This window comes from Mobula hypostoma, chromosome 3 (genome assembly GCF_963921235.1).
Source record: "Mobula hypostoma chromosome 3, sMobHyp1.1, whole genome shotgun sequence".
Taxonomy (NCBI): domain Eukaryota; kingdom Metazoa; phylum Chordata; class Chondrichthyes; order Myliobatiformes; family Myliobatidae; genus Mobula; species Mobula hypostoma.
In genome coordinates this window covers 224047405-224071637 of record NC_086099.1, presented here as the reverse complement: position 1 = coordinate 224071637, position 24233 = coordinate 224047405, and the positions used below count along the sequence as shown (strand labels likewise).

General features: G+C 46.8%; 1 protein-coding gene across 2 annotated transcripts in view; it reads right to left on the bottom strand.

The window, feature by feature from the left end:
• Positions 1-3748: 3748 nt before the first annotated feature.
• c3h8orf82 (chromosome 3 C8orf82 homolog) overlaps positions 3749-24233 on the bottom strand; it is a 42054-nt gene continuing 21569 nt past the window's right edge. The window contains exon 4 of one of the 2 annotated variants that reach the window (XM_063044625.1): positions 3749-3886. The gene's annotated coding sequence lies outside the window, so the exon portion shown is untranslated. Of the gene's footprint in view, positions 3887-10266; positions 11334-24233 lie in introns of those variants that run through there. The other variant, XM_063044624.1, reaches the window with a different exon arrangement.

Genomic DNA, 24233 nt, shown 5'->3' with positions numbered 1-24233 from the left:
CAACAGCTGGTGAGTCAGTATCCTGGCAAAAACTACACCATGAAGACAAAAGAACACTTCAAGCAACTCCACAAAAATGTTATTGAAAAGCACAATCGGGGGATGGGTACAAAAAATTTCCAAGTCACCGAATATCTTGGAGTACAGTTAAGTCAATCATCAAGCAATGTTAAGAATAATGCACAGCTGTAAATTTTCCTAGAGAAGGCCGTCCTCGAAAACGGAGTGATTGTGCAAGAAGGGGACTAGTGAGGGAGGTCACCAGAAGACCTATGGTTACTCTGAAGGAGTTACAAGCTTCAGTGGCTGAGCTGGGAGAGACTGTGCATACAACAACTGTTGCCCAGGTGCTTCACCAGCTTTATGGGAGAGTGGCAAAGAGAAAGCCACTGTCGGAAAAAAACTCACATGAAATCTCAGCTAGAGTTTGCCAGAAGGCATGTGGGGGACTCTGAAGTCAGCTAGAAGAAGGTTCTATGGTCTGATGGAACCAAATTTGAGCTTTTTGACCATTAGACTAAACACCACACATCATCAAAACCACACCATCCCTACCGTGAAGCATGGTGGTGGCTGCATCATGCTGTGGGGATGCTCCTCTGCAGCAGGCCCTGGAAGGCTTGTGAAGGAGAAGGGTAAAATGAATTCAACAGAGTACGGGGAAATCCCGGAGGAAAACCTGCTGCAGATTGCACAACAATTGCCACTTGGGAGATTGGTTTTCCAGTGAGACAATGGCCCCAAGAATAAAGCCAAAGCTACACAGGAATGGCTTAAAAACAAAATTAATTTCCTGGAGTGGCCAAGTCAGTGTCCAGACTTCAATCCAACTGAGAATTTGAGGCTGGACTTGAAAAACACTGTTTACTCACGATCCCCATGCAACTTGTCACAGCTTGAGCAGTTCTGTAAAGAATGGGAAAAAATTGCAGTGTCGAGATGTGCAAAGCTGATAGAGATCTATCCACATAGACTCAAGGCTGTAATTGCTGCCAAAGTTGCATCTACTCAATACTGACCTGAGGGGGGTGAATAATTACGCAAGCAATTATTTTGTGTTTAATAATTGTAAAAAAAAGACGAATTTGTAGAAATTTGCTTTCACTTTGACACAAAAGTCTTATATAACCATATAACAATTACAGCATGGAAACAGGTCATCTTGGCCCTTCTAGTCCGTGCCAAACTTTTACTCTCACCTAGTCCCACCGACCTACACTCAGCCCATAACCCTCTATTCCTTTCCTGTCCATATAGCTATCCAATTTAACTTTAAACGACAACATCGAACCTGCCTCAACCACTTCTGCTGGAAGCTCGTTCCACACAGCTACCACTCTCTGAGTAAAGAAGTTCCCCCTCTCCCCCTCATGTTACCCCAAAACTTTTGCTCTTTAACTCTCAACTCATGTCCTCTTGTTTGAATCTCCCCCACGCACAATGGAAAAAGCAGTGTCAAAAAAGTCAAATTAATTGCACTGTGATTTAATGTTGTAAAACAATAAAACATGAAAACTTCCAAGGGGCGTTGAATACATTTTATAAGCACTGTATGTAATTTGATAATAAATTTACTTTGTGCTTTTTGTGTGAAAAGCCCAGAAGATCAGCAGCTTCTGAGATACTTAACCACCTCTATGACACCAACAATCATTCCACAGTCAAAGTCACTTGGATCCCATTTCTTCCCCATTCTGATGTTTGGGCTGAACAACAACTGGACCTCTTGACCATGTCTGCATGCTTTTATGCACTGAATGGCTGATTAGATTCTGCATTAATGAGCAGGTGTACTTAATAAAGTGATCATTGGTGTTACAATCAACACAACCTAAGGATATCCTGGGGACAGCCTGTAAAGAGTCTCCACACATGCTGGTGCCAACACAACAATGTTCAGCAGAGCATACCCACCGACACAGCAGCAACAGCAAAACAAGTCCTGTTTCTCTCTCCCACCCACCCATGCACACACACGGTGCTGTAAACCCAGGATTGACCGTTTCCGGCCTCCACCCTCCAGCAGACGCGTGGATTCACACACACTGGTCCTCCGGCTTCTCCAGTGGACTGGCAGAGATTTGCAGAAGCAGGCTAGTCGAAGCTGAGCACCCCAATCCAAAGTACGAAAACCTCCGAAATCTGAAATCATTTTGATCGCTGATATGACGGCACAAATGACAAATTGCACAAGGTGCTGGGAAAGTTCCCAAGCGATGTGCAGGTCTCTGTGCACCGCAGATAGTTCTGAGAAGTGACCTCACAGATATAGTAAAGAGAAGTTAATGAAAAATGGAAAAGCACTGCATAAGACAAAAGATCAGAGTGAACATAATGGTATATTGGTCATGAAACAAGCAAAGATCTATCACAATGAACTGAAAACTGAAGGCAACTGAATATTCAGCAGGCTAGTTGCGGAAATGAAGAAAAGGTACAGTATTAAATTTGTAAAGATTTGTGGTGACTCTGCGTCCGCTCATCTCGAAGCAGCAGAGAAATTCATTGATGAGTTTGCCAGGTCGTCGCTTCGCTGATGAAAATCTAATACGCTGAACGACTGCACCAGTACCTGTGTGTGATGAACAAGTGCAAGACAAAGACTGCTTACTGGGAGCACATAAATTCAGAGTCAGGAATGATGGCGATGCCAAACAGCCTCTGACTGTCCACTTGGGCAGCCCAGGTAGTGATAGCCTGACTTTCTGATGGCTCAGTGTGCACATTATTGTTTCATGCAAAAAATTATTTGAAATATTATATAAAACTACCTTCAGTGTGTTTGTATATGCTGTATATGTAACATAAATGGATTTTGTGTTTAGACTTCGGTCCCATCCCCAAGGTATCTCATCGATGCAAATAATCCAAAATCCAAAAAATCTGAAATCCAAAACACTTCCAGCCCCGCCTAAACATTTCACATAAGGGGTGCTCAACCTATATCACTAACTTGATTAATCCAATCTATGTAAAGGTTAAAATTACCCTTATTGTACCCACCTCCAATTCCCTGTTTAATCCCATCATCAATGACATCACAGTTTGGGGTCAATATACAACTGTGGGTGTTTTCTGCCCCTTGGTCCCTCTTACCTCTACCCACACAGATACCACATCATCCAATCTAAACACCTTACCTCAGTTACTGGATTAATACATTTAATCAACAACACTGTCCCACCTCCTTTCCCTTCTTGCCTGTCCTTCCAAAATATTGCGTTCCTGCTACTGGTCTCCTGGCAACCACATCTCCATAAACTTAATTATATCTCATCCTTGTATGATTAATTTATCCACCTCACTGTGAATGTTCCACACACTGAGACACATTGTGTAGGCCTGATATTTTAACATTTGTTGGTTCCCTGATCACCATCTCTCAGGTTCCGACAGACAGTGCAAATAATCCTGGCTTGATGAAACCTGTTTGAAGTCCTCGAGGATTCCGAAATGGGATTCTGCGGAAGATTGTGAAGAGTGTGAAAAGCTACAAGAGAAATGGGTAGGCGTGAGCATCGATTTCTCTAATTTTCAGAAGTCTCTCCACAATCCCTCTTCTTTCCTTCTCCATTCTGAAAACCCCTCTTCTCCCCAACTGTCCATCACCTTCCTCTAGTTCCCCTCCTCCTTTGGTCCACTGTCCTCTCCTATCAGATTCCTTCTTTCCTTCACTTGCCCCATCATTGAACTGTTCCCACAACCTACGGACTTACTTTCACGGACTCTTCACCTCATGTTCTCATTATTTATTGTTTATTATTATTATTATTTCCTGTTTTTCTTTGTATTTGCACAGTTTGTCTTTTGACGTTGGTTGTTTGTCCATCCGGTTCAGTGCGGCCTTTCACTGATTCTATTACGTTTCTTGACTTAGTGAACATGCCTGTAAGAAAATAAATCTCAGCGTTGTATTGGGTGATATATACAGTATTTACTTTGAACTTTACTTAATTAAATTATTTTCGTCCACAAGCTCGCGCCTCCGAATTACAATCATGTAAGCTGCTAACACATACTTTTCGGAATGTGGGAGGAACGCAGATGGCTGTGAGGAGAACATACAAACCCGTCACAGGCAGCGGGGGGGGGGGATTGAACCCTGGTCACCCGTACTGTAGAGTATTTGCTAAATAACCACTATGCTACTGTGCCACCCATTTGAAATTTGGAAGGGTCATTTTCATAGAACATCGAACACTACTGCACAGTGCAGGCACATCGGCCCAGTGTCGTGCCAGCCTTCAAGCCTACTCCAAGATCAATATAACCTTTCCCTCGCACATAGCCCTCATTTTTCTATCACCCATGTGCAGCACGGTACTGTAGTGCAGGGGTCCCCAACCTTTTTTGCACTGCGGACCGGTTTAATATTGACAATATTCTTGCAGACCGGCCGACCGGGGGGGGGGGGGGGGTAGGGTGGTGTTCAAATAGGGTTGCCAACTTTCTCACTCCCAAATAAGGGACAAAGGACAAAAGTAGCAGTCAAATACGGGACATTTGTGTTTACCCCGAGAAAGACTACCATGACCATGAAGCCTTGCGTGGGTACCTGTGTGCGCATGCGCGTACGTGCCAATTTTTTTTCCTACAAATCGGTTTTGGCTTAATCTTCCCGATTCTGTTAAGTTAAACTACACTGCACATACATTATTTCTACTTTCTATAGGCTGTGTATTTATCATATAATTCCTGCTTTTAGTATATGTTAGTGTTATTTTAGGTTTTATGCGTTATTTGGTATGATTTGGTAGGTTATTTTTTGGGTCTGGGAACGCTCAAAAATTTTTCCCATATAAATTAATGGTGATTGCTTCTTCGCTTTACGCCATTTCGGCATGAAAGGTCTCTTAGGAACGCTCTACCTTAGCGGGGGAAATACAGGACAAGGGCAGTCCCATATGGGACAAACCAATTTAGCTCAATATATGGGATGTCCCGGCTAACATGGGACAGTTGGCAACCCTATGTTCAAGTTCAACAGTGTGTGACAGGGAATGAGGAAAGGTGCAGCTGACTCATATTGTTTCCTCGTGGCCTGGTAGCACACGCTTTGTGGCCCGGTACTGGTCTGCATCCCGGTGGTTGGGGACCGCTGCCGTAGTGGTTAGCGCCATGCTTTACAGCGACAGCTGTAAGACCAGGATTCGATTCTGGCACTTATCCGTGTAAGCGGAACAAGTGCTACACATGCCCTTACACTTCCTCCCTTACCACCATTCAGGGCCCCAAACAGTCCTTCCAGGTGAGGCATCACTTCACCTGTGAGTCGACTGGGGTGATATACTGCGTCCGGTGCTCCCGATGTGGCCTTTTATATATTGGTGAGACCCGACGCAGACTGGGAGACCGCTTTGCTGAACATCTACGCTCTGTCCGCCAGAGAAAGCAGGATCTCCCAGTGGCCACACATTTTAATTCCACATCCCATTCCCATTCTGACATGTCTATCCACGGCCTCCTCTACTGTAAAGATGAAGCCACACTCAGGTTGGAGGAACAACACCTTATATTCCGTCTGGGTAGCCTCCAACCTGATGGCATGAACATTGACTTCTCTAACTTCCGCTAGGCCCCACCTCCCCCTCGTACCCCATCTGTTACTCATTTTTATGCACACATTCTTTCTCTCACTCTCCTTTTTCTCCCTCTGTCTCTCTGAATATACCTCTTGCCCATCCTCTGGGTCACCCCCCCCCGGTCTTTCTTCCCGGACCTCCTGTCCCATGATCCTCTCGTATCCCCTTTTGCCTATCACCTGTCCAGCTCTCGGCTCTATCCCTCCCCCTCCTGTCTTCTCCTATCATTTTGCATCTCCCTCTCCCCCTCCAGCTTTCAAATCCCTTACTCACTCTTCCTTCAGTTAGTCCTGACGAAGGGTCTCGGCCTGAAACGTCGACTGCACCTCCTCCTATAGATGCTGCTTGGCCTGCTGCGTTCACCAGCAACTTTGATGTGTGTTGCTTGAATTTCCAGCATCTGCAGAATTCCTGTTGTTTGTTGTTCGATTCTGCTGCTGCCTGTGAGGTGTTTGTAAGTTCTCCACTTGACCCTGTGGGTTTCCTCTGGGTGCTCCAGTTTCCTCCCACATTCCAAAGACGTACAGGTTAGGGTTAGTGAGCCATGGGCATGCTGTGCTGGTGACACCTGTGGGCTGCCCAGCACAACCCTTGTTGTTTAATGATGTATTTCACTATATAGCTTACAAAATGATGTATTTCACTGTATATTTTGATGTACTTGCTACGAATAAGGCTAATCTTTATCATTATTTTAGTGGTTTCAATCCAGGTTCAATATTGTCATCTGCTGCTGTCTGTGTGGAGTTTGCATATCCTCCCCCTCACCACAAGGGTTTCCGCCGGGAGTTCTAGTTTCATCCCAACCCTAGGGACACGCAGGTTGTTAAATTAATTGCTGCTGCCGGGGTGTGGACGGGTGACAGAAGAAGCAGCACGGGGAGAGAATAAAGAGGCAGAATGGGGTTGATGGAAACCCTTGAAGGGCCAAATGGTCTCCTTCTGGGAAGGAAAATATGGCAAATTAAGAGGGAATTTAAATAAAAGCATACAACTTCAGACGCTGCTTTTAAGGTGAAACCAGAAAAGATGAGGAAAGGCACACTGGGATCACAGAGGAAAGATTAAAGATTGGAGGATGGTTTGGAGAAATCAATATTTTCCCACTGGAGCTAAGGAGATTAAAGAGAGACCTGATACAGGGTTTTAAACTGATTATGATGCAGAAAAGAGAGATGGGACAGGACTCTGCTGACATAAGATCGCCACAAATGGAATTGGTCACAGAAAATATCTCAATACCGAGAGCAACTGGACTGTGCAATTTCATGTCACACCTCACTGGCGGAGGGGAATGCGATTATCTCGTGGCTCGAAGGAGACAGTGCCATAGAGAAGGCGGGGGGGGGGGTGCTGCAGGGAGCATGATTATAACAGCTCACAAACTGGAGAAGCCTTGCCAGAACTCGTTTATTTATTTATTGTTGTTTACTTATTTGTATTTGTGTATTTGCTCAGTTTGCCCTCTTTACCACATTGGTTGTCAGCCTTTGAGCGTACTTTTTCAATGATTCTACTGTATTTCTTGGTTCTACTGTGAATGCCTGCAGGAATCTCAGGGTAGACTATGGTGACAATATCATAATAAATTTTCTTTGAACTTTGAATTAATTCAGTGTCAGTGCCACAGACTCTATCAGTAACCCCATCTGTTCCACCACATTTGTCTCTCCCAGCCACAGCAGCCCTCCAAACTTGGAGTTCTTTGACTTGGAGCATTAAGGCTGATTTATACTTGCGCGTACTAGCTTACGCTGTAGCCTATGCAAGTGGGATACGCCGTTGTGAGCATTTATACTTGTGCGTTGGTGTGTCTGCGTCTCTCTGCAATTCACCGCCAAAACACTAGTTGGCGGTGGGGTTTCTATGCCACTGTGTTGAGTTTCTTCATGTTGAAACTCAATACAAAGAAACTCAAACTTCAAACAATGGCCACTGAAACTGAAGGAGGGTGAATTTTCTGTGCTTGTCCGGCCACTGAGAGACATGGACGAGGAAATGCATTTCAAATATTTTCGGATGTCGGCAGGTAGATTTGACGATTTGGTTCATCGTCTCCAAACATTTATTTCGCATCAGTGTACGCACAGTATACTCAGAGACTGGCAATCAGCATTCGAGTTTTAGCTTCAGGTGGAAGTCAACAGGCTGTAGCAGCTACAAACTGGCGTCAAGCACAGGGTCCTCCATAACTTTGGAGGTCTGTAAAGCTTTATGGAAAGCATTGCAGCCAGACTTCCTTCCCTGCCCTTCAGTCGCCCAATGGGAAGCTATTGCAGCGTAGGAGGAAATGCGATGCTACCAAGCGAACCAATCACAGTTGTTCAGTCTGCGACACCGCGACGTGTAGTTACATTTTGGGAGAGGTGCGCGTTAGGCTACGGTGTACAGTTTGTGTAGAGTACAGTGTAGGGTGCGGCGCTACGTCGTACATTTGACGTACAAGTATAAACCAGCCTTTAGGTGCAGAGGGGAGTCCTGATAGAAGTCCACTGGGGAATTCAGGGCCTTGTGCCTGCGAATCCACACTTCTGTTGGAGACTGGAGGCTAAAGGCAGCCGGTCCCTAGCGTTGGAGGACTATGTACTCTATGTGTGTAGGTGGGTCGGTAAGAGGCAGGAATGGGCCTTGTTGCTGCTTTGCTTCTTGGTATGTTCTGTGTTGCTCTGCCAAGCATTGTGGGCATGCTGTGTTGGCACCAGAATGTCATAGATTCATAAAACACAACAGCACAGAAACTGGCCCTTCAGCCCATCTAATCTGTGCCGAACTATCCCCACCAACCTGCACCTGGACCATAGCCCTCCACTCCGCCCCCATCCAGGGAGAGATGGGGTGATACTTGTTGGTTGCCCCCCAGCACACCTTTGGGTGTGTTGGTTATTAAGACAAACAGCACATTTCTCTGTGTGATTCGATGTACATGTGTGAAATAAATCTGAACCTGGAAATGATGAGAGACATAGATAGGGTAGACAGTATACTTCTCCCAGGGCAGAAATGTTGAATGATATAGGATATCACTTTAAGGTGAGCGGGAGAAAGTTTAAGGGAGCCATCAGGGCACAGAGTGTGGTAAGTGTCAGGGGTGGTAGTGGGAGCAGGAACAATAGCAACGTTTATGAAGCGTTTATAGACAGGAATGGTGAAGGGGCTTCTTACTTACCTTTGGTCCTCAGCTCTCAGCTGTGGCTCCAAGTAGCCGTTTGCCCGCAACAGCTTCCACACTCTGGTACGTGGGCGGGCCTCACATCCCAGTGAGATAGGGACATGCCTGTCTGAGCTCCGGCGGACTGGGGAGATGAGATCAGTGAGATTCAACGGTCAGGAAGGCAGTTTTGCAACGCTCCACGGAGTTCGAAGGGCAGGACGAGACACAGAGGTCAGGGTCATCCACTGCAACAAGGAAGATCCCAGCTGTGACGACTGATCGTACCACTGGACTCAGACTGCTGAAGCCGAGAGAGGCACAATGTAACTGCTTTTCCACTTCAGAAACTCTGCCTGACAGGTTTTCTGTCATTGCGAGATACGATGGACATATAGACACACCAATATGATCATACTACCACAAGCAGGGGTACACATGAGGTTGAGAGGGAAAATAATACAATCGAATGGTGGGACAGACTCGATGCCCTAACTCCAGAGGAAAATACAAACATACTTCATGTTTGCTTACACAACCATGTGCATACACACTTTCACAGTTGTATATTCATGCTTCTCCAAGGTTGAGTTCAGGTCATGGTGAGTTCATGGGATCACGAGAGCAATGCCTTCTAGAACTTACCTCCTGGTAGGGTCACCCCTGGCGGTCAGGCCAAGGGGCAGGTTCCAGACAAAGAGCGACCCAACCACCACCTCGGCAGTGGAGCTGGCAGAGGATGACGACACATCGCAACTGCACTGATACTACACTTGCAGATGACACTACGCTGACTGGCCTAATCTCAAACAATAACGAGGTGGCCTACAGGGAAGAAGTCATCACCCTGACACAGTGGTGTCAAGAAAACAACCTCTCCCTCAATGTCACAAAAACAAAGGAGCTGGTTGTGGATTACAGGAGGAATGGAGATGGGCTAACCCCTATTGCCATCAATGGATCTGGGGTCAAGAGGGTAAACAGCTTCAAGTTCCTCAGTATACACATCACCGAGGACCTCACTTGGCCTGTACATACCGGCTGTGTGGTGAAAAAAGCATAAAATGCCTCTTTCATCTCAGATGGTTGAAGAAGTTTGGCACGAGTCCCAAATCCTAAGGACTTTATACAGGGGCACAATTGAGAGCATCCTGACTGGCTGCATCACTGCCTGGTATGGGAACTGTACTTTCCTCAATCGCAGGGTTCTGCAGAGAGTGGTGCGGACAGCCCAGCGCATCTGTAGATGTGAACTTCCCACTATTCGGGAGATTTATAGCGACAGGTGCATTAAAGGAGCCCACAGGATCATTGGGGCCCTGAGTCATCCCAACCACAAACTGTTCCAGCTGCTACCATCTGGCAAACGGTACAGCAGCATTAAAGCCAGGACCAACCGGCTCCAGGACAGCTTCTTCCACCATGCCATCAGACTGATTAATTCACACTGACACAACTCTATCTCTAATCTATATTGACTGTTCTGTTGTTTATCTTGTATTTATATTTTTATTACATATTACTATAATTTGCACATAACAGATTCAGACAGAAAAGTAAAGATTTTTACTCATGAAGGATGTTAGAAATAAAGTCAATTCAATTCAGTGAAGGTGGAGGAAGACTACAGCAGCGAAGGGTTCCCAGTCATCTTGCAAGCCATGCCACTGGACCCCTGCCCTGACTCCGGTCTGTCCCGTACCCTGTGGTGGCCGCCCGTGCATCAGCCTCCTCACGTTACACAAAGTCATGCACAGGAATTCTCCAATAAGGGAATCTACCTTAACATTCCACCCACCAAAAGACAACCGTTTGGGATATCATATTCGACTTGAGTGACACTCAGCCACAAGCAGGAGCATACACACGCACAAACGCAGAGACATCACACACCAGCGTTTTGTGTGTTGGTCTAGACTTCCAGCATCTCCGGTTACTTGCACCTTCAGGGTCAAATAAGTCTGGTATTATTCCAATGAACCATTCGTGGGATTATATGTATAAGTTTAAAAAAAATTTATTGATATACATGTTGAGACAAGCCGTGCAGCAACTCGCTGATTTACACCTAGCCTAATTACGAGACAATTTACAATGATCAACCAGTACATCTTTGGATTGTGGGAGGAAACCCTCACAGTCACGGAGAGAACGTACAAAACCCTCACAGACAGGGGCAGAATTGAGACTGTGTTGCTGGTATGGTGAAGTGTCCTGCTAACCACGAGATGCTTCTCTTATATTGGAGCTGGTGTGCAGTGAGACGTCGACAAGCTTACACCTCTCAAACGACACACGCAAAATACTGGAAGAACTCAACGGGTCAAGCAGCATCTGTGGAGAGGGATAAATAAACAGCCAATGCGTTGAGCCGAGACTGTTTAGCAGGACTGGAAGGGAAGGGGGAAGATGCCAGAATAAGAAGCTACATCCAAGGACGTCTGCTCCATCAGCAAAATGTGGGATTTCTCTGTGGGCAACCATTTTAATTCCCATCCCCATTCCCGTTCCAACACGTCAGGTCACGGCTTCCTCTTCTGCCCCAATGAGGTCACTCTCAGACTGGAGAAGCAACACCTTGTGTTCTGTAGGTAGCCTCCAACCTGGTGATATGAACATCAAATTTTAAAACTTACGGCAATTGTTATCCTCTCCCCCTTCCCCCTTCTTCAATTCCCCACTTTGACCTCTTGCCTCTTCTTCTCACTTTCCTATCACCTCACCTGGTGCCCCTCCTCCTTCCCTTTCTCCCTTCTTCCCTCCTCTCCTATCAGATTCCCCCTTCTCCACAAGATGCCAGAGAACTCAGCAAGTCTGCAGCATCTGTGGATATGAATAAACAGTCATTGTTTTGGGTTGAAACGCTTCCTCATGATAGTCTGTGACTGTTTATACCTCTCCATGGATGCTGCCTGATATACTGAGTTTCTTCAGCATTTTGTGTGTTTTGCATAGGATTTCCAGCATCTGCAGATTTTCTTGTGATTGTCCTTCTTCTCCAGCCCTTTTCCTATCACCTCCCAGCTTCTTACTCCCCCCCGCCAACCTTCCCCACCCAGCTGGCTTCATCTACCACCTTCCAGCTTGTCCTCCCCCCCCACCCCCATTCCATCTTATTCTGGCTTCTTCCCCCTTCCTTTCCAGTTCTGACAAAGGGCCTCAGCAGAAAGTATTTACGGTTTACTCCCTCCACAGATGCTGCCTGACCTGCCAAGTTCCTCCAGTGTTTTGTTTGCGTTGCTCTGGATTTCCAGCATCTGGAGATTATCTTGTGTTGACACTTCTCAAAACTGTGAAAGCTTTCTTCATTGTTTGCAGATTGATGCTTTGCTGCACACTTCCGTGCTCGGGGGGAGGGGGGGGAATGCCGATGCTTTTTTGCTGGTGGGGGAAGGGGGGTCATTGCCTTGCTGCTACTTGTGCGTGGGGGGGGAGCTGGGGGGGCTTTGGGGTTCTAATGTTTAACTGTCATTCATTATTTGGGGCACTACTCTGTTTTTGTGGATGTTTGCAAAGAAAAAGAATTTCAGGATGTATATTGAAGATATTTCTCTGACATTAAATGTACCCACTGAAAGATCACAGAACCAGGTTCATTGTCACAATCTTATGTGACGTGACATTTGTCTTGTGGCAGTACAGTACAAAAATTACTACAAATCACTAAAGTAAATAAATAGTGCAAAAAAGCAGTGACAAGGTAATTAATGTTCATGGATTATTCAGAAATCTGATGACAGAAGGACAAAAGCTTTTCCTAAATCCTTTGGGACTGTAGTGCTCTCTGCCTATATTGAACCATTGAGTATTGGTCTTTAGGCTCCTGTGCCTCCTTTCCGATGGTAACAGCAAGAAAAGGGTTTGTCCCAATGGTGAGGCTCCTCAGCAATGGATGCTGGCTTCTAGATGGTGCTCTTGATGGCAGTGAGGGTTGTGGCCGTGATGGAGCTGACTGAGTCTATAAAACTCTGCAGCCTGCGTATTGGAACCGCCACACCAGTCTGTGACAAAGCCAGTCAGAAAGCTCTCCACTTTACTTTGACAGAGACTCCAAAGAGTCTTTGGTGCCCTAGCACAGTGGAGCTGCTGGTGTGTTTACCTCTTCTGTTCTCAGCTATCAGGTTACTAAAAGAATGGAGTCCACATAACAGTCTTCCAACAGATCTTACAAAATAACCATGCACCACGTGATCAACAGATTGGAAGATCCTGGTCCAATTCCCGCTGCTACCTGCCACATTTCTAAATGCACTACGTGCACTAATTCGCAATTCCACACTTGCACTTGCCTTTGTAACTTACAGTGATATTTTATGCCCGGCACTGTACTGCTGCCACAAACGTCAGGGATAGTAAACCTGATTCTGACACTGGAGTGATGGGGGTTACACGATCTGTCAGGTTAATGCGATGCAACATAGCAGCCAGGGTTCACAGATATCAATGTCCTCTGAGCTCTCCTCTTTCACATATTAGTATAGTTTAACGTAATGCCTGTTTTCCCTTATCTGAGAACTCTTTTTCTGAAGGAGCAATGAAAACGTGCACAATGATTTTACAACAAACTGGTTTAAAATGCTACTTTACTGAAGAGTGACAGATGTTTGGAAATTAGGTCATTGGAAGCAGTAACGCCAGGAATGAGCAAAGATGAGATGATAATGGGGGGGGGGAAGGGGGAGGGGGAGGGGAGGAAAGGAGAGGAAGAGGGGAGGAGGAGGGGAGGAGGAGGGGAGGGGAGGAGAGGGAGGGGAGGAAAGGGGGAGGGGGAGAAGACGGGGAGGTGATGGAGGAGAGGGGGGAGGGAGAGGAGAGGAGAGAGAACCCATGCAGATAAATAATTGATCTGACAGACATTGTGCTTGTAATTAAGTGGGAGTGGGACCAGTCCACCCTGGTGTAGCGGTGATGCCCCACTGGGGGGAGGGGATTCCATTCTCTCCAGTTGTTTTTGATTCATTTATCTGCCTAAGTTCCAGAGGCTGTTTTGTTCCCAGTGATGTTTCCCAGTGCATTGCAGAAACCTCAGTCTCTGAAAAGTCAGAGGATAAATATTAGTGACCATGGCTGGGACAGGACCCTAACGGATGTGCCAACACAAGTTTATGGAAAACTCCATTCCAAACTACAGATTGGCTCAAGAAAGCAGTGTACCTCACTAAGGACATGCATTCTTCTCATTACTACCACTAGAGAGGAGGTACAGGAGCCGAAAGACCCACACTCAATGATTCAGGAACAGCTTCCTCCCCTCTGCCATCAGATTTCTGAATTATCTATCAACACTACCTTGTAATTGATTTTTTTCACTGTGCACTTAGCTTTGTAATTGATAGTAATTTTACGTCTTTGCTGCAAAACAACAAATTTCACATCGTATGTCAGTGATACGTACAAAGTGTACGTTCCTGGTCTGCTGCTGTAACCATCCACTTTAAGGTCTGACATGGTGCTCAGAGATGCTCTTCTGCACACCACTGTTGTAATCCGTGTTATGAGTTACTGTCACATTCCTGTCAGCTTGAACCAGTCTGGTTATTCTCCTCTCATCTCTCTCATTGATTGTTTCCTGTTTCTCACACCATTCTCTGTAAACTCTAGAGACTTGTGTGTGAAAATCCCAGGAGGTTACTAAGTGTACGGGTCTGGTCACCTAACTACAGGAAGGATATCAGTAAGATTGAAAGAGTGCAGAGAAGATTTACCAGGATGTTGTTGGGTCTTCAGGAGTTGAGTAACAGGGAAAGATTGAACAGGTTAGGACTTTATTCCTTGGAGCGTAGAAGAATGAGGGGTAATTGATAGAGGTTGACAAAATTATGAGGGGTATGGACAGAGTAAATGCGAGTAGGCTCTTTCCATTTAGATTAGAAGAGATAGATATGAGAGGACATGGCTTTATGGTGAAAGGGGAACTTCTTCAATCAGAGAGTGGTGGGAGTGTGGAACGAGCTGCCATCTGACGTGGTAAATGCGGGCTCACTCTTAAGTGTTAAGAATAAATTGGATGGATACATGGATGGGAGAGGTCTGGAGGGTTATGGACTGGATGCAGGTCAATGGGACTAGCGGAATAATGTTTCCACACAGACTAGAAGGGCCGAATGGCCTGTTTTCTGTGCTGTTGTGTTTGACGATTCTATAGTTCTAATTTCTGAGTTACACAAACCACCCTGTCTGGCACCAACAATCATTCCATGGTCAGAGTCACTTGGATCACATTTCGTCCCCCATTCTCTCATTTGGTCTGAACAACTGAACCTCTTGACCAGGTCACCATGCTTTTATGCACTGAGTTGCTGCCACGATTGGCTGATAAGATATTTGCATTAGTGAGCAGGTGTACCTAATAAAGTGGACATTGTGTATGTGAAACATCAGTGCTGCATATACTCAGCCTGGACATACCCTCTTCTCCCCACTCCCATCGGGCAGAGGGTACAAAAGACTGAACACATGTTACACCAGGCTGAAGGACAGCTCCCAGCACACTTTTACCAGGCTCTTAAATGCACCTCGTTTGATTAAGAATAAACAAATCTGTGGGCAGCGTGGGAGCGTAGTGGCTACCAGAACACTTTTACAGTACCAGCGCCTCATTCAATTGCTGCCATTGTCTGGAAGGGGTCTGCAGGTTCTCCTTGTGCCTATGTGGGTTTCCTCTGGGTGCTCTGGTTTCCTCCCACATTCCAAAGACACACCCCTCAGCAGGTTAATTGGTCACATGGGTGTAATCGGACAATGTGGGCTCATTGGGTCGAAAGGCCTGTTACTGAGGTGTATCTCTACATCTTGACCTTACAATCTACATTTTAATATGGCACTTTATCGGTTACCTGCGCTGCACTCTCTCTGTAGCTGTCACGCTTTATTCTGCATTCTGTTAATGTTTTACCTTATTCTAGCTCAATGCACTGTGTAATAATCTGATCTGTATGACCAGTATGCAAGAACAGCTTTTCACTGTTCAATAATAAACCAATTCCAATAATAAATAAACCTGAGTAACACACACAAAATGCTGGAGGAACTCAGCAGATCAGGCAGTGTCTATGAAGGGGAACAATAAGTCAACATTTCAGGCCGAGACCCTTCATCAGGACCGGAAAGGAAGTGAACAGCAGCCAGAATAAGGTGGGGGAAAGGGGAAGGAGAACAAGCTGGCAGGTGATAGGTGAGACCAGGTGAGGGGGAAAGTGTGTGGGTGGGTGGATGAAGTGAGAAGCTGGCAGGTGATGGGTGAGACCAGGTGAGGGGGAAGGTGTGTGGGTGGGGAATGAAGTGAGAAGCTGGCAGGTGATAGGTGAGACCAGGTGAGGGGGAAGGTGTGTGGGTGGGGGGATGAAGTGAGAAGCTGGCAGGTGATGGGTGAGACCAGGTGAGGGGGAAGGTGTGTGGGTGGGGGGATGAAGTGAGAAGCTGGCAGGTGATGGTGGAAAAGACAAAGGACTGAAGAAGGAATCTGACAGGAGAGGAGAGTGGGCCAAGGGAGGAAGGGAAGGAGGGGTGGAGGGGCGCCTGATGGAGGGGATGGGCAGGTGAGGTGAAGAGAAGGGGTAAAAGGGGAGCCCGATTGGGGAATAGGCAACAATAAGACTATTCCAATTCCACCAACTTTGCTTCAGAATAGAAGGTCACACACAAGGCTGCTCCAGCCACAGCTGTGCTGATCACTCCATTACTCAGCTGCTAATTAGCATAACTTTTATGCAAATATTCACTTTCTGCATCACTGAATAAACAAATTAGTGTGGCATTCAATATTAAAATGATTTCCTTCATTACACCAGTGAAGCACTAACCAGGGCTGTCTGAACAGGCAGCTACTGTGAGAAAATAGTCTGCTGCCTGCTTGAGAGATGGTCTCCGGGGACTGACATCAATACGTCAGTCAGGAACAGGGTTGAGAGCCGAGAAACCAGCCAAAATAAATCCATGGTGAGCTGGAACCATCCCTTCAGAGTAACGTCCGCAGCTGAAATTAGTCCTGGTAGACTCGGTCTGGATCACCGTAACTCCCAATGTCAGGAGACCTGCAATCAATATCGAGGCAAAGTGTCTGGGGACAGAACACAGCTCAGGGCAGGCCCTTCAGCCCACAATGTTATGCTGACCTTCTGATCTACTCTAAGGTGACGGGAGGATGATGAGCGGTATTCTGACTGGTTGCATTACGGTCTGGTATGGAAATCACCAAGGCCCGGGAACAGAAAAGCTTACAAAAAGTGGATACGGCCCGGTTCACCACTGGAAAAGCCCTTCCCCACCACTGAGCACATCTACAAGAGACGTTGCCACAAGGAAGCAGCATCCATCAAAAAGGATCCCCACCCTCCAGTCCAGGCTCTCTCCTCGCTGCTACCATCAGAGAGGAGGCACATGCCACCAGGTCCACAAACGGTCATCACTCAACAACCTTCAGGCTCCTGAACCAGGACTCACCACAACTCTGAACTGATTCCACCACCTACAAACGAACATGATCTACTGATTCCACTCACCTCCAAGGGCTCTACAACTCATGTTCTCAGTATCATCTATTTACTTATTATTATTTTTAGTTTGTTTTTCTATTTGCACAGTTTGTCTTCTTTTGCACACTGGTTGTTTGTCAGTCTTTGCTTGGGTGTAGTTTTTCACTGATTCTATTGTATTTCCTTGTTCTACTGCGAATGTCCGCAAGAAAATGAATCTCAGGGTAGTAGAGGCCGACATATTCGCACCTTGGTAATAAATTTACTTGGAACTTTAAACTGATGTGGGAAATCAGAGGGTCACTAATCGTGGTAAACATTGTCCAGTGGTACACACGGGCACACATCAGAGGGTGCAGGCTGTCTGTCCTTTCTGTGGCTGCATCACCACACGCTTACCAAGGTGTAACACACCCTGTTCACACTAGAGAACAAGGTTCTGACACTGCTGCGGTGGTCATAGGGGCTCTCGAGGGGTAATAAAGGACAGCAGATCCACAGATCACTGAATTACAAATTACCATGCAACTTGATAGGATGGTTAAGAAGGTGTATGGTGCGTTGGCCTTCATTAGTCGGGGGATCGAGTTCAAGAGCTGCGAAGTAATGTTGCAGCTCTATAAAACTCTGGTTAGACCACACTTGGAGTATTCTGCTCAGTTCTGGTCGCCTCGTTATGGGAAGGATGTGGCAGCTTTACAGAGGGTGCAGAGATTTACCAGGATGCTACCTGGATTAGAGAGCATGCCTCATGAGCTAACTGGGGCTTTTCTATTTAGAGAGATGACTTGATAGAGGTGTACAAGATGATAACAGGGACAGGGCAGAAATGGCTGATATGAGGGGCATTATTTTAAGGATAGTATGGAGGGATGTCAGAGGTAAGTTTATCGGTAGGGGTATGGAACTCACTGCCGGGGGTGGTGGTTCAGGCAGATACATTAGGGATATTTAAGAGATTCTGAGATAGGCACATGGATGAAAGATGGAGGGGTATGTGGGCGGAAAGGATTTGATTGATCTCAGAGTGCATTTAAAACATTAGTAAAACACCATCGGCTGAAGAGCCAGTAGTGTGCTGTACTGTTCAAGTTCTATGTTTTAAAAGGCAGGATCTCACTGAAACCTACCAGAGACTGAAAGGAAATGAAAGAGTTAATGTACGAGGAGCATTTGAAGGTTCTGGACCTGTACTCACTGGAGTTCAAAAGGAAAAGGGGAAATCTCACTGAAACTGATCAAATATTGACAGGCTGAGGCAGAGTTAACATGGAGAGGATGTTTCCTATTGTGAGGGAGTCTAGGACCAGAGGGCACAGCCTCAGAATAGAAGGATATCCCTTTAGTACAGAGATGAGGAGGAATTTCTTTAGCCAGAGGGTGGTGAATCTGTGGAATTCATTGCCAAGTCACTGAGTACATTTAAAGTGGAGGTTGATAGGTTCTTGATTAGACAGAGCGTCATAGGTTACGAGGAGAAGACAGGAGAATGGAATTGAGAGATAATAAATCAGTCATGATGGAATGGTGGAGCAGACCCAATGAGCTGGATGGCCTAATTCTGCTCTTACAGTCATTTAGAGAGTGGGGCTGCATTAGGGATTCATTATTTACAAACAGGCACGGGCAGCATCTTAACCTGTAATTGATTCCCTCAGATAGATGGGTCTCACTTCGGGTAGATCAACTGGCTCAATTTCAGCATCCCCCTTTCCTCCTTGAACCTTATTCCCACTGAACGTACTGCCCTCCACTCCGTCCACACCAATCCCAACCTTCCCATCAAACCCGCAGACAAAGGGGGTGCTGCTTTCGTGTGGCGGAATGACCTCTACTCTTGAGGCCAGGTGGCAAATCCCCGATTCCTCCTCTTACTTAACCCCTGAAAAGGACCCTATCCGGATCATCCAAAAATTGTCTCCGACACCATTCCTAACCTCATCAACAATGGAGATCTTCCTCTACTGCCACCAGACTCACTGCTCCCTTACCCTGCACTGCTCGTTTCTATCCCCTACCCAGATCCACCAAACTCACTGCTTGATTCTACCCCTTACCCAGATCCACCAAACTCACTGTTTGTTTCTACCCCCTACCCAGATCCACCAAACTCACTACTCCCTTACCCTACACTGCTCGATTCTACCCCCCACCCAGATCCACCAAACTCACTGCTCCCTTACACTGCACTGCTTGATTCTACCTCCTACCCAGATCCACCAAACTCACTGCTCGATTCTACCCCTTACCCAGATCCACCAAACTCACTGTTTGTTTCTACCCCCTACCCAGCTCCACCAAACTCACTACTCCCTTACCCTACACTGCTCCTTTCTACCTCCTACCCAACATCCACAAACCTGACTGTCTGGGTAGACCCATGCATCTATGCTGAGTTTGTCAATTTCATCAACTTTGCCTCCAACTTCCACTCTGCCTTTAAATTCACGGTCCATTTCTGACACCCCTCTTTCTTTATCTCTCTCTCCATCTCAGAATAAACCATCAACTTACATCTTTTGTAAACCTACTGATTTACACGGCTATCTTGACTATATATAAAAAAAGGAAAAAAACCAGAGCTTTGGCCAGCAACCAATCCAGACGTTGGAAGCTTTGAGAGGAGGGATTTCACTCAGGTCCACTGCCCACATAGAGAAAACAGCAGCAGGTCACTACAGTGAAAGAAAGCTTTGACCAGCGACCGACTGCTGTTGGGATTGATTAGCAAGAGCAAATTAAAGGAGGGCAGGGGCAAGTGCAGCAGCCATCGTCTGAGTGAACAGAGTCAGAGGGGTGATCTTGAGGCTTCAGTCAGAGAAAGCAAAGGAAAGAAACGTTCAAGGTGAAGTTTTTTATCCCCTTCCCTTCTTTATGTCTGCTCAGCCAGGACAGTAGAGATGTCAGGCAGGATAGTGGGATGTAGGAAGGCACAAAGTCTTCCAGGGTCCCTGACCACTACAACTGCCAGGTGCATCCAGCTGCAGCTTCCAACAATCCGCGTTAAGGAGTTGGAGCTGGAACTGGATGAACTGTGGATCATTCGGGAGGCTGAAGGGGTGATAGATAGAACTTACTGTAGAGAGGTAGTTACACGCAAGGTGCATGATACGGGAAACTGGTGACAGTCAGGAAAAGGGAAGGGATTAAGGAGCCAGATTGCCCAAGGCCATCCCCCTCCTCAACAACATGTATATCACTTTGAATGCCACTGGGGTGGGGGTGTGGAATGACCTAACAGATGAAAGTCACAGTGGTCCAGTCTCAAGCACTGAGTCTGGCTCTGTGATTCAGTGACTCAGAATTAAAGGGGAGAGGAGAGGCATGCTGCTGTGACAGCGGATTCGTTAGTTAGGGGAACGGACAGGAGGGTCTGCGGACAAGAACAAAACTCCCAGATGATACATTGCTTCCTGGGTGCCAGGGTCCAGGATATTTTGGACCGAGTCCTCAACATTCTTAAGTGGGAGGGTGAACAGCCAGAAGTTGTGGTCCACGTAGGTACCAATGACATGGGTCGGACATGATGAGGTTCTGCATGGGGAGTTCAGGGAGTTTAGGTGTTAAAGGGCAGGACCGCCAGAGTTGTGATCTCAGGATTGCTACCTGTGCCATGTGCTAGTGAGGCCAGAACTAGGAAGATTATGTGGCTAAGGAGTTGATGTATGAGGGAGAACATAAGATTTTTGGATCATTGGGCTCTCTTCCAGAGAAGATGTGACCTGTACAGAAGGGAGGGTTTACACCTGAGATAGAGGGGGTCTAATATCCTAGTGGGAAGGTTTGTTAATGCTGCACGGTGGGGTTTAAACTAGAGTTGCTGGGGGATATGGACCAGAATGCCAGAACAGATAGTGGAGAGGTTGTAGAGGCAGATGTTGTTAACACCTCAGACAAAGTCAGGAATCAAAAGGTTGAGCATGGTGTGACTAGTGTCCTAAACTGTGTATATTTCAATGCATGAAGTATCGTAGGAAAGGCAGCTGAGAGTGCTGAAGATGAGGGGCTGGTTTACAAACAGAGGCGATGTGTAGTGAGGAGAGGCTGTTGATTATTGCAGTCAACACGATGAGTTGAAACATAAAAGGAGGACAAAATCGATAAGGACTGAAGGTGTTATATTTGAATGTGCGTGGTATACAGATTAAGGTAGGTGAACTTGCAGCACAGTTGCAAATTGGCAGGTATGATGTGAGCATCACTGAATCATGGCTGAAAGAAGATGATAGCTGGGAACTCAATGTCCAAGGATACACATTGTATCAAAAGGACAGGCAGGAAGGCAGAGGTGGCGGCATTGGTTAAAAAAAAATGTAAGGGGTTTCTTTTTTTTATGTCACTGCGTAGTCTAATTAAAATGGCTTCTTTGTTATGTTATAATTGAAAGGGCTTCTTTGTTATGTTAACTGCTGAGGAAGTCCTCCCACTAGCAGTTTGTTTGGATCATGTTACTGATAAGAAGATGTTACGAACCAATTGGGATAGTTGTTATGCTTTTGGTGTGTCTGCAACATATTGTATGTGCGGGGTTTTGGGGCAGAAGGCGGGAGAGAGAGAGAGACAGAGGATGGACCAGGTGCTGTGAGTCCACTAATGGGGTCAGACCCTGAGTGGGGCGTTCGGCGAGGAGAGGAGACGGAGACGGACTAGCGTGGACCATCTGGTCGACCACCGTTGTTGGTCCCAGGCGACCGGTCGAGGTGGTCCGAGGAGTCGCAGGGTGAAGAAGGGTCCTGAGCTCCAACTGTTTGTGCATGAAGAGATTGAACTTTGATAAGTGTGGTGCCTTTTACTTTCCTTTTATATTTTATTCCCTATTAATTATATAGTTCCAGTAATATCTGTAAACTGTAAATCATTTAATTGTATCTGGTGTATTGTCTGTTATTTGGGCGGGGTGGGGTACATCATACAGCATCCACACAAACTGATTACCCAGTTTGGTGGGACCGAGGGCTGTTTCCCTGGACGACAGTGAGCCGAGCGACCCTGAGGCTTGCGGGGGGGCTACATTGTGGGGGTTCGTTTGGGATTGGATCTACTGGTATGCTGTGTGGTTGCCCTGTTTAAATCAGTAATGTGTGTCTCTGTGGGTTATTTGCTGATTATTGCTGTATGCGTGGTGGGTGAGGTCTTTGTTTGAGTTCAGACTAGCATTGACGAGTTGGAGGTGGAACTCGGGGCTGTCCATGCTGTTGGGAGAGAGAGGAAAGAGTGGTCTGATTTGGAGGTAGGGTCTGTGAATAAATGTTCTAGCTCCGCCTGGTATTTGGGATAGTGTCCACCCCAAGAGGGGCGGAGACTTGCGAGACGTGGGCGGAGCGGATTTCTCAGTTGTTAGATGAGTGGCAGTGCTCGGTTGAGGGAGAGCGACAGGGATTGGTTGAAAGTTTGAGTAGGCGGGCTGGTGACGGTGTTAGAGCTGTCAGGCTCACTTACACCGTAGTGACAGTTGTCAGTTATTTGAAAGAGGGGGGAAAGTTTTCAGTGTGTCTTCTCTGGCTAGGAGGGCGGCTAAATTGCTTGTAGTGCCAGGGGGATCATTTCAGGGGATCAGCCCCTCCTTCAGTTGTTCAGCTGATCAGAGAGTTGTCGGGAAACTTAGTGGAGGCCCAGTGGGGGAACGGCCTGGGGTCTCTGGGGAAGCACGTTCTCAGCAATGTACCAATGAACTTCTGAAAGGAAAAAACCTTATTCCTGAAGGCTTAGAGGGGCCACGCCCCAAGGTGTCGCTATGGATAGAGGGAAGCGATGCTAAAGCTATCCTCGACCCCGGGGCACAGGTGAAGTTGTTGTACAGTTCGTTTTACAACCGGTGTCTGAAGCATTTACCCTTGACAACAGCAAGGGCACCGGAGATTTTGGGTACCAGTGCCAGTAATTATCCAGAAGACGATGATTGGTTAATGACCCTGGAGCTCATGGGGGCATTGTCTGGGTACCCAGCGTGTCGAGTTGCTTCTGAGGACGTGTGTAGCAGCCTTGAGCCGGTACCAAATTTAAACGAGACCCGGCGGTGGTAAGGCCTGGGGAAAGTAGCTGAGGGTGAGACCCTCTTAGTAGATGCTCTGAACTACCATGAGGGAGGAGAGTTGACCGCTGAAGACACCTCAGTGAGAGAGAGGTCACGGCAACTGGACCTTAGCGGCGTGGAAGATGAAGGCAGCGTGTGTGTGGATTATGCGATGTGGTTTAATGTGCTGCATCTGAGGAGTGGATGTTGCCGGATCCCGAGGAGTGCGGCTGTCGAGCCGAAGACGGCCGTTCCTAGTTCCCTAGGATTCTTCCGATCCGAAAAGATGCCCAAGGGCATATCCGGAGCCCTGCATCTTCCCGCGGGGCAGGAGGAATACCATGGGGGAAGTGAAGGTGTGTGGAGTTTTGGCGTATGTGGATGACCGCCTAGAGCTTGGATTTGCCTGGGGGAACTACGAGGTGAGGCGAGTGGTTGAGCCCGGGCGACAGAAGCGAAGTGTCACATGTGGAGGAGTTTTTGGCCGGAGGAGTTTGGTGCAATGTGAGAAAAATGATCCCACATACCAGTTGAACTTCCTGGTGTTGGGACAGACGGTGGTGGACCTGGGGATGGAAACCCAGTTCGTCAATCTGAATGAGACACAGGGGAGAGAGGGGATTTGCACGACTGAACTGAGTGCTCAGAAATGCCAGCCGGAGACTGAGTGCCACACTTGTGGGACGACCATTGCAGACTTGGAATTTGCGCTCAGAGGATTAGGAAGCTCTCAGATAGGTTGGCCTGTGTAGTGCCCATGGACAGGTGGAAGGTCCACTGTTTGGGGAGCAATGTCACTGTGTGTATCTGGATGGGTTTCTGTGTCTGTAGGACTGGTTGGCGAGTTATTTAGAAGTCATGAGGACATGACTATATTTGGTGGGGGGAGAGTGTAAGGGGTTTCTTTTTTTATGTCACTGCGTAGTCTAATTAAAATGGCTTCTTTGTTATGTTATAATTGGAAGGACTTCTTTGTTATGTTAACTGCTGAGAAAGTCCTCCCGCTAGCAGTTTGC